The sequence below is a fragment of the Triticum dicoccoides genome, chromosome 3A (assembly GCF_002162155.2).
Source record: "Triticum dicoccoides isolate Atlit2015 ecotype Zavitan chromosome 3A, WEW_v2.0, whole genome shotgun sequence".
Lineage (NCBI taxonomy): Eukaryota > Viridiplantae > Streptophyta > Magnoliopsida > Poales > Poaceae > Triticum > Triticum dicoccoides.
This window is the reverse complement of record NC_041384.1, coordinates 763,081,599-763,095,246: the sequence shown is the minus strand read 5'-3', so window position 1 is coordinate 763,095,246 and position 13,648 is coordinate 763,081,599.

Sequence of the window (13,648 nt, the reverse complement as noted above, 5' to 3'; positions counted from 1 at the left end):
GCGAGCTCCTCGTTGTTGCGAGTGGCGAGTAGTAGGTGAAGTGACATGATTCGGGTCTTCTTGTTGTCATTGGCTGTGTTGCCCGCCAGTTCCAGCATCGGTGTTCAAATAGCACACCGAGAAGAGATCACTTGCCGCTCTATCGGGCACGAGAAGAACATGAATGGGCTATATCAATGGTTGGGTGGTTACCTCAGCGACGAGGTGCTTGAGGACGACTGCGAGGTAGACTGGGGCGCCAGAGCCGATGTGTTGCGCGTTTGGCTATGTGGCAAGCAACGTAGCGGTGGTGGTGGAATTTCTCCTTGGTCGTGTGGATGACAAGGAGGGAGGCGACATGAAACCTGGTGGTGGCGGTGCTTCGGCAGCAGTGTCACCCAGAATGTTGTGGAGGTCTGTTTTGGTGGCAGGGGACTTGGACCGTGGTATCTCGGTGTGGCATGGGTGAGACTGCGGGGCAAAAGCTTCGTGCTTCGGCACCAGTGGCGCTGATGCATGTGGGTGTCGCGTCCCTCTTGGGAGCGTCGTTGTGGTTCTCCTTCGTGTCAGGGCTTCTGGAGAAAACCCTCGGTCGTCTTTCGATCGCGGCGATGGCGGTGTGTGGCATCGTCACCCTCTTGGGGACGTTGCCATGGAGCTCTGGCACCCTTCGGTTACGTCTCTTCGACATCGGCAAGTGAGCTCGGATCCTCCTTCTCGATGCCCCTTTGGCTCTAGCAAGAGGTGTTCCTAGCGGCTTCTTATCTTTTACACATGACTTTGGTGGCATCGCTCTCGGTCCTCGGTGTCTACACGCAGGATCGGCACTTGACGGCCCAGAGCGAGAGGACAGGGGGTCCTCTCAGGCGACAACTTGGTGTGTGCGTTCTGTCGAAGTCTGATGGTCTCTCTCAGAAGCACGAGTTCTCTTCCTGTCAGTAGCCTCGGGTGTTTTGTCTTAGGATGTGGGCACTCTTGTAATCTCTTGTTTTATCTTTGATCTGCTTTGTAAGAGGATTTCCTCATCACCTTGTATCGGTTCAGCCATGTTGCTTTATTTATAATACGGGGCGAAAGCCTTTTTCGGTAACCAAGGGGATTGGAGTGATGGCGGCCTAGTACAGTTTATTGATACTTTTATTTTATTTTTCATTTAAACCACCATGGGATGTGAAGGTGAGATTAAAATCATGATACTTCTCTTTCGCAAATTAGCAACTCTTCCATGTCTACATGGTCACAGGCACGCGCTCCAACCGGCATGCAACTGCAATAGGCACACCACACAATCAACTAGGGGTGTGGGGTGATGACCCACAAGTATAGGGGATCTATCGTAGTCCTTTTGATAAGTAAGAGTGTCGAACCCAACGAGGAGCAGTAGGAAATGATAAGCGGTTTCCAGCAAGGTATTCTCTGCAAGTACTGAAATAAGTGCTAACAGATAGTTTTGTGATAAGATAATTTGTAACGAGCAACAAGTAACAAAAGTAAATAAGGTGCAGCAAGGTGGCCCAATCCTTTTTGTAGCAAAGGACAAACCTGGACAAACTCTTATATGATGTAAAGCGCTCCCGAGGACACATGGGAATATTGTCAAGCTAGTTTTCATCACGTTCATATGATTCACGTTTGGTACTTTGATAATTTGGTATGTGGGTGGACCGGTGCTTGGGTGCTGCCCTTACTTGGACAAGCATCCCACTTATGATTAACCTCTATTACAAGCATCCGCAAATACAACAAAAGTATTAAGGTAAACCTAACCATAGCATGAAACATATGGATCCAAATCAGCCCCTTACGAAGCAACGCATAAACTAGGGTTTAAGCTTCTGTCACTCTAGCAACCCATCATCTACTTATTACTTCCCAATGCCTTCCTCTAGGCCCAAATAATGGTGAAGTGTCATGTAGTCGATGTTCACATAACACCACTAGAGGAGAGACAACATACATCTCATCAAAATATCGAACGAATACCAAATTCACATGACTACTAATAGCAAGACTTCTCCCATGTCCTCAGGAACAAAAGTAACTACTCACAAAGCATAAACATGTTCATAATCAGAGGGGTATTGATATGCATATAGGATCTGAACATATGATCTTCCACCAAATAAACCAACTAGCATCAACTACAAGGAGTAATTAACACTACTAGCAACCTACTAGCACCAATCCCGGGCTTGGAGACAAGAATTGGATACAAGAGATGAACTAGGGTTTTGAGAGGAGTTGGTGCTGATGAAGATGTTGATGGAGATTGCCCTCTCCCGATGAGAGGAGCGTTGGTGATGACGATGGCAATGATTTACCCCTCCGGGAGGGAAGTTTCCCCAGCAGAACAGCTCCGCCAGAGCCCTAGATTGGTTCTGCCTCGTGGCAGCAGAGTTTCGTCCGAGAAGATGGCTTCTTATTTTTTTCCCATCGAAAGACTTCATATAGTAGAAGATGGCCACCGGAGGGCCACCAGGGGGCCCACGAGGTAAGGGGCGCGCCCAGGGGGGTAGGGCGTGCCCCCCCTCGTGGGCAGGGTGTGGCCCCCTGGTGAAGTTCTTGCTCTCAGTATTTTTTATATATTTGGAAAACGTCTTCCGTGAAGTTTCAGGACTTTTGGAGCTGTGCAGAATAGGTCTCTCATATTTGCTCCTTTTCCAGCCCAGAATCCCAGCTGCCGGCATTCTCCCTCTTTATGGAAACCTTGTAAAATAAGAGAGAATAGGCATAAGTATTATGACATAATGTGTAATAACAGCCCATAATGCAATAAATATCGATATAAAAGCATGATGCAAAATGGATGTAGCAACTCCCCCAAGCTTAGACCTCGCTTGTCCTCAAGCGAAAGTCGAAATCGAAAAATATGTCCACATGTTTAGAGATAGAGGTGTCGATAAAAATAGAATATGGACATGAGGGCATCATGATCATTCTTAGAACAACAACTTATATAATTCTTGTCATATGACTTCTTATGCTAGAGTAATAATTCAATCACAATTTCAAGTATGAATTATAAACTTCATTGACAACTAACAAACTATAATCTCAGTCATTGGAGCAATTGCAATTTATCATAACATAGGAAAGAGTCAATGTATAAGAGCTTTTCAGCAAGTCCACATACTCAACTATCATATAGTCTTTCACAATTGCTGACACTCACACAATACTTATGGGTATGGAGTTTTGATCGGACACAGAGAAAGATAGGGGCTTATAGTTTTGCCTCCCAACGTTTTACCTCAAGGGTAATGTCAACAATAATAGTTCATGAAAACTCACATCAAATTAGGCATATATACCAGGATCTTTCCAACATGTTGTGCTTGCCAAAGGATAAAATGTAAAAAGGAAGGGTGAAGATCACCATGACTCTTATGCAGGGTAGGAGATAAAAGTAAAAGATAGGCCCTTCGCAGAGGGAAGCAGAGGTTGTCATGCGATTTTATAGTTGGATGCACAAAATCTTAATGCGAAAGAACGTCACTTTATATTGCCACTTGTGATATGGACCTTTATTATGCAGTCTGTCGCTTTTATTTCTTCCATATCACACGATCGTATAAAGTTTATTTTCTCTCACACTAATAAGTCATACATATTTAGAGGGTAATTTTTATTGCTTTGCGCCGATGACAACTTACTTGGAGGATCTTATTCAATCCATAGGTAGGTATGGTGGACTCTCATGGCAAAACTGGTTTAAGGGTATTTTGAAGCACAAGTAGTATCTCTACTTGCTGAGATGAATTTGGCTAGCATGAGAGGGAAAGGCAGGCTCAACCATGTTGGATGATCCATGACAATATAATTTATCTCAGATGTAAGAAAACATAACCCATTATGTTGTCTTCCTTGTCCAACGTCAACTCTTTAGCATGTCATATTTTAATGAGTGCTCACAATCATAAAAGATGTCCAAGATAGTATATCTATATGTGAAGACCTCTCTTTCTTTATTACTTCCTATTAATAGCAACGATGACCAAAACTATGCTTGTCAACTCTCAACAACTTTTATTCATCATACTTTTTTCTATGTGAGCTCATTACTCTCCATAAGACTCACATGATCTCATTGTTTCTTTTTATCTCTTTCTCTTTTTCTTTTATTCACTTAGGATCATGGCAAAAAAATCAAGCCCTTGACTCAACACTAATCTTTATTAATAGCTCATAGACTCGATTACCTAGAGGAATTATAAAGCAAAACTCACGACTAGATCATACTAAGAACTTTTATTCTACTAGATCAAGATATTACCAAAAGGATCGAACTAAGAAAAACGGTAAAGATAAAAGTGATGGCGATACGATACCGGGGCACTCCCCCAAGCTTGGCAGTTGCCAAGAAGTGGGAACAATAGGATCATTATAAGTGACAATCTTTTCTTCAACTTTAATAGGTGCAACTACTTTTACTTCTATGGGAGGATGATATTTAAACCACTTCTCCTTGGGGAGATCAACATAAGTAGCAAAAGATTCACAGAAAGAAGCTACTATCTCAGAGTCAAGTCCATATTCAATGCTAAATTTACGGAAAACATCGGTATCCATAAAATATTTAACACAATCAAACTTAGGTGTCATAACTGATGATGACCCACAAGTATAGGGGATCTATCGTAGTCCTTTCGATAAGTAAGAGTGTCGAACCCAACGAGGAGCAGTAGGAAATGATAAGCGGTTTCCAGCAAGGTATTCTCTGCAAGTACTGAAATAAGTGCTAACAGATAGTTTTGTGATAAGATAATTTCTAACGAGCAACAAGTAACAAAAGTAAATAAGGTGCAGCAAGGTGTCCCAATCCTTTTTGTAGCAAAGGACAAGCCTGGACAAACTCTTATATGATGTAAAGCGCTCCTGAGGACACATGGGAATATTGTCAAGCTAGTTTTCATCACGTTCATATGATTCACGTTTGGTACTTTGATAATTTGGTATGTGGGTGGACCGGTGCTTGGGTGCTGCCCTTACTTGGACAAGCATCCCACTTATGATTAACCTCTATTGCAAGCATCCGCAAATACAACAAAAGTATTAAGATAAACCTAACCATAGCATGAAACATATGGATCCAAATCAACCCCTTACGAAGCAACGCATAAACTAGGGTTTAAGCTTCTGTCACTCTAGCAACCCATCATCTACTTATTACTTCCCAATGCCTTCCTCTAGGCCCAAATAATGGTGAAGTGTCATGTAGTCGATGTTCACATAACACCACTAGAGGAGAGACAACATACATCTCATCAAAATATCAAACGAATACCAAATTCACATGACTACTAATACCAAGACTTCTCCCATGTCCTCAGGAACAAAAGTAACTACTCACAAAGCATAAACATGTTCATAATCAGAGGGGTATTGATATGCATATATGATCTGAACATATGATCTTCCACCAAATAAACCAACTAGCATCAACTACAAGGAGTAATTAACACTACTAGCAACCTACTAGCACCAATCCCGGACTTGCAGACAAGAATTGGATACAAGAGATGAACTAGGGTTTTGAGATGAGATGGTGCTGATGAAGATGTTGATGGAGATTGCCCTCTCCCAATGAGAGGAGCGTTGGTGATGACGATGGCGATGATTTCCCCCTCCGGGAGGGAAGTTTCCCCGGCAGAACAGCTCCGCTAGAGCCCTAGATTGGTTCCGCCAAGGTTCCGCCTCGTGGCGGCGGAGTTTCATCCGAGAAGATGGCTTATGATTTTTTTTCCATGGAAAGACTCCATATAGCAGAAGATGGCCACCGGAGGGCCACCAGGGGGCCCACGAGGCAGGGGCGCCCAGGGGGGTAGGGCGCGCCCCCACCCTCCTGGGCAGGGTGTGGCCCCCCTGGTGAGGTTCTTGCTCTCAGTATTTTTTATATATTTGGAAAACATCTTCCGTGAAGTTTCAGGACTTTTGGAGCTGTGCAGAATAGGTCTCTAATATTTGCTCCTTTTCCAGCTCAGAATCCCAGCTGCCGGCATTCTCCCTCTTTATGTAAACCTTGTAAAATAAGAGAGAATATGCGTAAGTACTGTGACATAATGTGTAATAACACCCCATAATGCAATAAATATTGATATAAGAGCATGATGCAAAATGGACGTATCAACTCCCCCAAGCTTAGACCTCACTTGTTCTCAAGCGAAAAGCCGAAATCGAAAAATATATCCACATGTTTAGAGATAGAGGTGTCGATAAAAAATAAAATACGGACATGAGGGCATCATGATAATTCTTAGAACAACAACTTACATAATTCTTTGTCATATAACATCTAATGCTAGAGTAATAATTCAATCACAATATCAAGTATGAATCGTAAACTTCATTGAAAACTAACAAACTATAATCTCAGTCATTGAAGTAATTGCAATTTATCATAACATAGGAAAGAGTCAATGTATAAGAGCTTTTTAGCAAGTCCACATACTCAACTATCATATAATCTTTCACAATTGCTGACACTCATGCAATACTTATGGGTATGGAGTTTTAATCGGACACAGAGAAAGATAGGGGCTTATAGTTTTGCCTCCCAACGTTTCACCTCAAGGGTAATGTCAATAGTAATAGTTCATGAAAACTCACATCCAATTAGCCATATATACCAGGATCTTTCCAACATATTGTGCTTGCCAAAGGAAAAAATGTAAAAAGGAAGGGTGAAGATCACCATGACTCTTATGCAAGGTAGGAGATAAAAGTAAAATATAGGCCCTTCGTAGAGGGAAGCAAAGGTTGCCATGCGCTTTTATGGTTGGATGCACAAAATCTTAATGCGAAAGAACGTCACTTTATATTACCACTTGTGATATGGACCTTTATTATGCAGTCTGTTGCTTTTATTACTTCCATATCACACGCTCGTATAAAGCTTATTTCCTCCACACCAATCAATCATACATATTTAGAGAGCAATTTTTATTGCTTGCACCGATGAAAACTTACTTGATGGATCTTGCTCAATCCATAGGTAGATATGGTGGACTCTTATTGCAAGACTAGTTTAAGGGTATTTGGAAGCACAAGTAGTATCTCTACTTGGTGCAATGAATTTGGCTAGCATGAGGGGGAAAGGCAAGCTCATCATGTTGGAAGATCCAAGACAATATACTTTATCTTAGATGTAAGAAGACATAACCCATTACGTTGTCTTCCTTGTCCAACGTCAACTCTTTTAGCATGTCATATTTTAATGAGTGCTGCTACCTCTTTTAGCACTGCGTTGGTTTTCCCCGAAGAGGAAGGGATGATGCAGTAAAGTAGCGTAAGTATTTCCCTCAGTTTTTGAGAACCAAGGTATCAATCCAGTAGGAGGCTATGCGTGAGTCCCTCGCACCTGCACAAAACAAATAAATCCTCACAACCAACACAAATAGGGGTTGTCAATCCCTATAGGGCCACTTACGCGAGTGAGATCTGATATATATGATAAGATAAATTTTTTGGTATTCTTATGATAAAGATGCAAAGTAAAATAAAGGCAAAGTAAATGGCAAAGTAAATAACTAAGTAGTAGGAGATTGATGCGATAAAGATAGACCCGGGGGGCACAGGTTTCACTAGTGGCTTCTCTCGAGAGCATAAGTATTCTACGGTGGGTGAACAAATTACCGTTGAGCAATTGACAGAATTGAGCATAGTTATGAGAATATCTAGGTATGATCATGTATATAGGCATCATGTCCGAGACAAGTAGACCGACTCCTGCCTGCATCTACTACTATTACTCCACTCATCGACCGCTATCCAGCATGCGTCTAGAGTATTAAGTTAAAAACAGAGTAACACCTTAAGCAAGATGACATGATGTAGAGGGATAGACTCATGCAATATGAAGAAAACCCCATCTTGTTATCCTCGATGGCAACAATACAATAAGTGCCTTGCTGCCCTTACTGTCACCGGAAAAGGACACCGCAAGATTGAACCCAAAGCTAAGAACTTCTCCCATTGCAAGAAAGATCAATCTAGTAGGCCAAACCAAACTGATAATTCGAAGAGACTTGCAAAGATAACCAATCATACATAAAAGAATTCATAGAAGATTCAAATATTATTCATAGATAGATTTGATCATAAACCCACAATTCATCGGTCTCAACAAACACACCGCAAAAAGAAGATTACATCGAATAGATCTCCACAAGAGAGGGGGAGAACATTGTATTGAGATCCAAAAAGAGAGAAGAAGCCATCTAGCTACTAACTATGGACCCGTAGGTCTGAGGTAAACTACTCACACTTCATCGAAGAGGCTATGGTGTTAATGAAGAAGCCCTCCGTGATCGATGCCCCTTCCGGCGGAGCTCCGGAACAGGCCCCAAGATGGGATCTCGTGGATACAGAAAGTTGCGGTGGTGGAATTAGGTTTTTGGCTCCATATCTGATCGTTTGGGGTACGTGGGTATATATAGGAGGAAGAAGTACCTTGGTGGAGCAACAGGGGGCCCACGAGGGTGGAGGGCGCGCCTGGGGGGTAGGTGCGCCCCCTACCTCGTGGCCTCCTGTTACGTGTCTTGACGTAGGGTCCAAGTCTCCTAAGTTGTATTCGATGAGAAAATCACGTTCCCGAAGGTTTCATTCCGTTTGGACTCCGTTTGATATTCCTTTTCTTCGAAACCCTAAAACAGGCAAAAAACAGCAAATCTGGGCTGGACCTCCGGTTAATAGGTTAGTCCCAAAAATAATATAAAAGTGGATAGTAAAGCTCAATAATGTCCAAAACAGTATATAATATAGCATGGAGCAATCAAAAATTATAGATACGTTGGAGACGTATCAAGCATCCCCAAGCTTAATTCCTACTCGTCCTCGAGTAGGTAAATGATAACAATAGAATTTTTGATGCGGAGTGCTACTTGGCATAATTTTAATGTAATTCTTCTTAATTGTGCTATGAATATTCAGACCCGAAAGATTCAAGACAAAAGTTCATATTGACATAGAAAATAATAATACTTCAAGCATACTAACAAAGCAATTATGTCTTCTCAAAATAACATGGCTAAAGAAAGTTATCCCTACAAAATCATATAGTCTGGCTATGCTCTATCTTCACCACACAAAATATTTAAATCATGCACAACCCCGATGACAAGCCAAGCAATTTATTCATACTTTTGACATTCTCAAAACCTTTTCAATGTTCACGCAATGCATGAGCGTGAGCCATGGATATAGCACTATAGGTGGAATAGAGTGGTGGTTATGGAGAAGAAAAAAAGGGAGAAGATAGTCTCACATCAACTAGGCGTATCAACGGGCTATGGAGATGCCCATCAATAGATATCAATGTGAGTGAGTAGGGATTTCCATGCAACGGATGCACTAGAGCTATAAGTATATGAAAGCTCAAAAAGAAACTAAGTGGGTGTGCATCCAACTTGCTTGCTCATGAAGACCTAGGGCAATTTGAGGAAGCCCATCATTGGAATATACAAGCCAAGTTCTATAATGAAAGATTCCCACTAGTATATGAAAGTGATAACATGAGAGACTCTCTACTATGAAGATCATGGTGCTACTTTGAAGCACAAGTGTGGTAAAAGGATAGTAACATTGTCCCTTCTCTCTTTTTCTCTTTTTTTCTTTGGGCCTTTTCTCTTTTTATGGCCTCTTTTCTTTCTCTTTTTTTGTCCGGAGTCTCATCCCGACTTGTGGGGGAATCATAGTCTCCATCATCCTTTCCTCACTGGGACAATGCTCTAATAATGATGATGATCACACTTTTATTTTTCTTACAACTCAACAATTACAACTAGATACTTAGAAAAAATATGACTCTATATGAATGCCTCCGGCGGTGTACGGGGATATGCAATGATGCATGAGTGACAAGTATGAAAGAATTATGAACGGTGGCTTTGCCACAAATACTATGTCAACTACATGATCATGCTAAGCAATACGACAATGATGGAGTGTGTCATAATAAACGGAACGATGGAAAGTTGCATGGCAATATATCTCGGAATGGCTATGGAAATGCCATAATAGGTAGGTATGGTGGCTGTTTTGAGGAAGGTATATGGTGGGTGTATGATACCGGCGAAAAGGTGCGCGGTATTAGAGAGGCTAGCAAAGGTGGAAGGGTGAGAGTGCGTATAATCCATGGACTCAACATTAGTCATGAAGAACTCATATACTTATTGAAAAAATCTACAAGTTATCAAAGCAAAGTATTACGCGCATGCTCCTAGGGGGATAGATTGGTAGGAAAAGACCACCGCTCGTCCCCGACCGCCACTCATAAGGAAGGCAATCAATAAATGAATCATGCTCTGACTTCATCACATAACGGTTCACCATACGTGTATGCTACGGGAATCACAAGCTTAAACACAAGTATTTATCAAATTCACAACTACCCAACTAGCATGACTTTAACATCACCATCTCCATATCTCAGAACAATTATCAAGTATCAAACTTATCATAGTATTCAACACACTCATAAGAGAGTTTTATTATTAATCTTGCATACCAAGCATATTAGGATTTTAAGCAAATTACCATGCTATTGAGACTCTCAAAATAATCTAAGTGAATCATGAGAGATCAATAGTTTCTATAAAACAAATCCACCACCGTGCTCTAAAAGATATAAGTGAAGCACTAGAGCAAAATTATATAACTCAAAAGATATAAGCGAAGCACATAGAGTATTATAAAAAATTCCAAATCATATATGGCTCTCTCAAAAGGTGTGTACAGCAAGGATGATTGTGGTAAACTAACAAGCAAAGACTCAAATCATACAAGACGCTCCAAGCAAAACACATATCATGTGGTAAATAAAAATATAGCTCCAAGTAAAGTTACCGATAGAAGTAGACGAAAGAGGGGATGCCTTCCGGGGCATCCCCAAGATTTGGCTTTTAGGTGTCCTTAGATTATCTTGGGGGTGCCATGGGAATCCCCAAGCTTAGGCTCTTGCCACTCCTTGTTCCATAATCCATCAAATCTTTACCCAAAACTTGAAAACTTCACAACACAAAACTTAAAGTAGAAAATCTTGTGAGCTCCGTTAGCGAAAGCAAAAACAAAAGACCACTTCAAGGCACTGTAATGAACTCATTCTTTATTTATATGGGTGTTATACCTACTGTATTCCAACTTCTCTATGGTTTATAAACTATTTTACTAGCCATAGATTCATCAAAATAAGCAAACAACACACGAAATCCGGAATCTGTCAAAAACAGAACAGCCTGTAGTAATCTGTAGCTAGCGCAAGATCTGGAACCCCAAAAATTCTAAAATAAATTTCTGGACGTGAGGAATTTATCTATTAATCATATTAAAAAAAATTAACTAAATAGCACTCTTCAAATAAAAATGACAGCAGTTCTCGTGAGCGCTAAAGTTTCTGTTTTTTACAGCAAGTTCAACAAGACTTTCCCCAAGTCTTCCCAACGGTTCTACTTGGCACAAACACTAATTAAACACAAAAAAAACAACAAAAACATAGGCTAGATAATTTATTTATTACTAAACAGGAGAAAAAAGCAAGGAATAAAAATAAAATTGGGTTGCCTCCCAACAAGCGCTATCGTTTAACGCCCCTAGCTAGGCATAACAAGCAAGAATAGATCTAGGTATTACCATCTTTGGTAGTAGGAAAGAAAAGAGCAAACTTTATATCTATAGAATTAATCCTTCTATTTTGATAAAGCACATGGCTATTAATGGTAGAAGAAAGATTAAGTGTGTTACGGAAGTTTGTATCTAGGCTAGCCTTTATCTCTTTAATAGATTCATTTTGGTAAGAGAGCAAAAGAGATGTAGATTCAACTTTCTCATTCATGGGGTGCCCAAATATAGTTTTCATTTTTTCATAAGTGTCTACGACATCCCCTTCAAGGAAACCTTCTTCAAATATAGAATCTAAGACATGCTTAAAAGAAGAAGGAAGGGCAATAAAAAAGCTTTTTAGGTAAACTTCAATTTGATATTGAGGAACGTAGCTAGCCCTGATCCTTAATAGTCTATACCAAGCATATTTCAAAGATTCATCAAGTAAATAACGAAAAATTCTAGAATCATCTTCATCAGAATTATTAAGACTCTCATTGATAACTCCGGTAGGTTTTTCCATAGTATCCTTATTTATAAGTTTAGCGAGGATAGAGGGGTTATCCAAAGTACTAAAACTCTGGAGAGAACCCCCAACCCTTTTTTATTCAGACATAGCAGAAGAAAGGCAAGCGGAAAGGGAGGATAGAGAGAGAGAGGGGGCAAATAAAACGGAAAGGGTGAAGTGGGGGGAGAGGAAAATGAGAGGCAAATGGAAATAATGTAATGCGGGAGATAAGGGTATGTGATGGGTACTTGGTATGTTGACTTTTGCGTAGACCTCCCCGGCAACGGCGCCAGAAGTCCTTCTTGCTACCTCTTTTAGCACTGCGTTGGTTTTCCCCGAAGAGGAAGGGATGATGCAGCAAAGTAGCGTAAGTATTTCCCTCAGTTTTTGAGAACCAAGGTACCAATCCAGTAGGAGGCTACGCGCGAGTCCCTCGCACCTGCACAAAAACAAAAATCCTCGCAACCAACGCAAATAGGGGTTGTCAATCCCTATAGGGCCACTTACGAGAGTGAGATCTGATAGATATGATAAGATAATATTTTTGGTATTTTTATGATAAAGATGCAAAGTAAAATAAAGGCAAAGTAAATGGCAAAGTAAATAACTAAGTAGTAGGAGATTGATATGATAAAGATAGACCCGGGGGCCATAGGTTTCACTAGTGGCTTCTCTCGAGAGCATAAGTATTCTACGGTGGGTGAACAAATTACTGTTGAGCAATTGACATAATTGAGTATAGTTATGAGAATATCTAGGTATGATCATGTATATAGGCATCATGTCTGAGACAAGTAGACCGACTCCTGCATGCATCTACTACTATTACTCCACTCATCGACCGCTATCCAGCATGCATCTAGAGTATTAAGTTAAAAACAGAGTAACACCTTAAGCAAGATGACATGATGTAGAGGGATAGACTCATGCAATATGAAGAAAACCCCATCTTGTTATCCTCGATGGCAACAATACAATACGTGCCTTGCTGCCCTTACTGTCACCGGGAAAGGACACCGCAAGATTGAACCCAAAGCTAAGCACTTCTCCCATCGCAAGAAAGATCAATCTAGTAGGCCAAACCAAATTGATAATTCGAAGAGACTTGCAAAAATAACCAACCATACATAAAATAATTTAGAGAAGATTCAAATATTATTCATAGATAGACTTGATCATAAACCCACAATTCATCGGTCTCAACAAACACACCGCAAAAAGAAGATTACATCGAATAGATCTCCACAAGAGAGGGGGAGAACATTGTATTGAGATCCAAAAAGAGAGAAGAAGACATCTAGCTACTAACTATGGACCCGTAGGTCTGAGGTTAACTACTCACACTTCATCGGAGAGGCTATGGTGTTGATGAAGAAGCCCTCCGTGATCGATGCCCCTTCCGGCGGAGCTCCGGAACAGGCCCCAAGATGGGATCTCGTGGATACAGAAAGTTGCGGCGGTGGAATTAGGTTTTTGTCTCCGTATCTGATCGTTTGGGGTACGTGGGTATATATAGGAGGAAGAAGTACGTCGGTGGAGCAACAGGGGGCCCACGAGGGTGGAGGG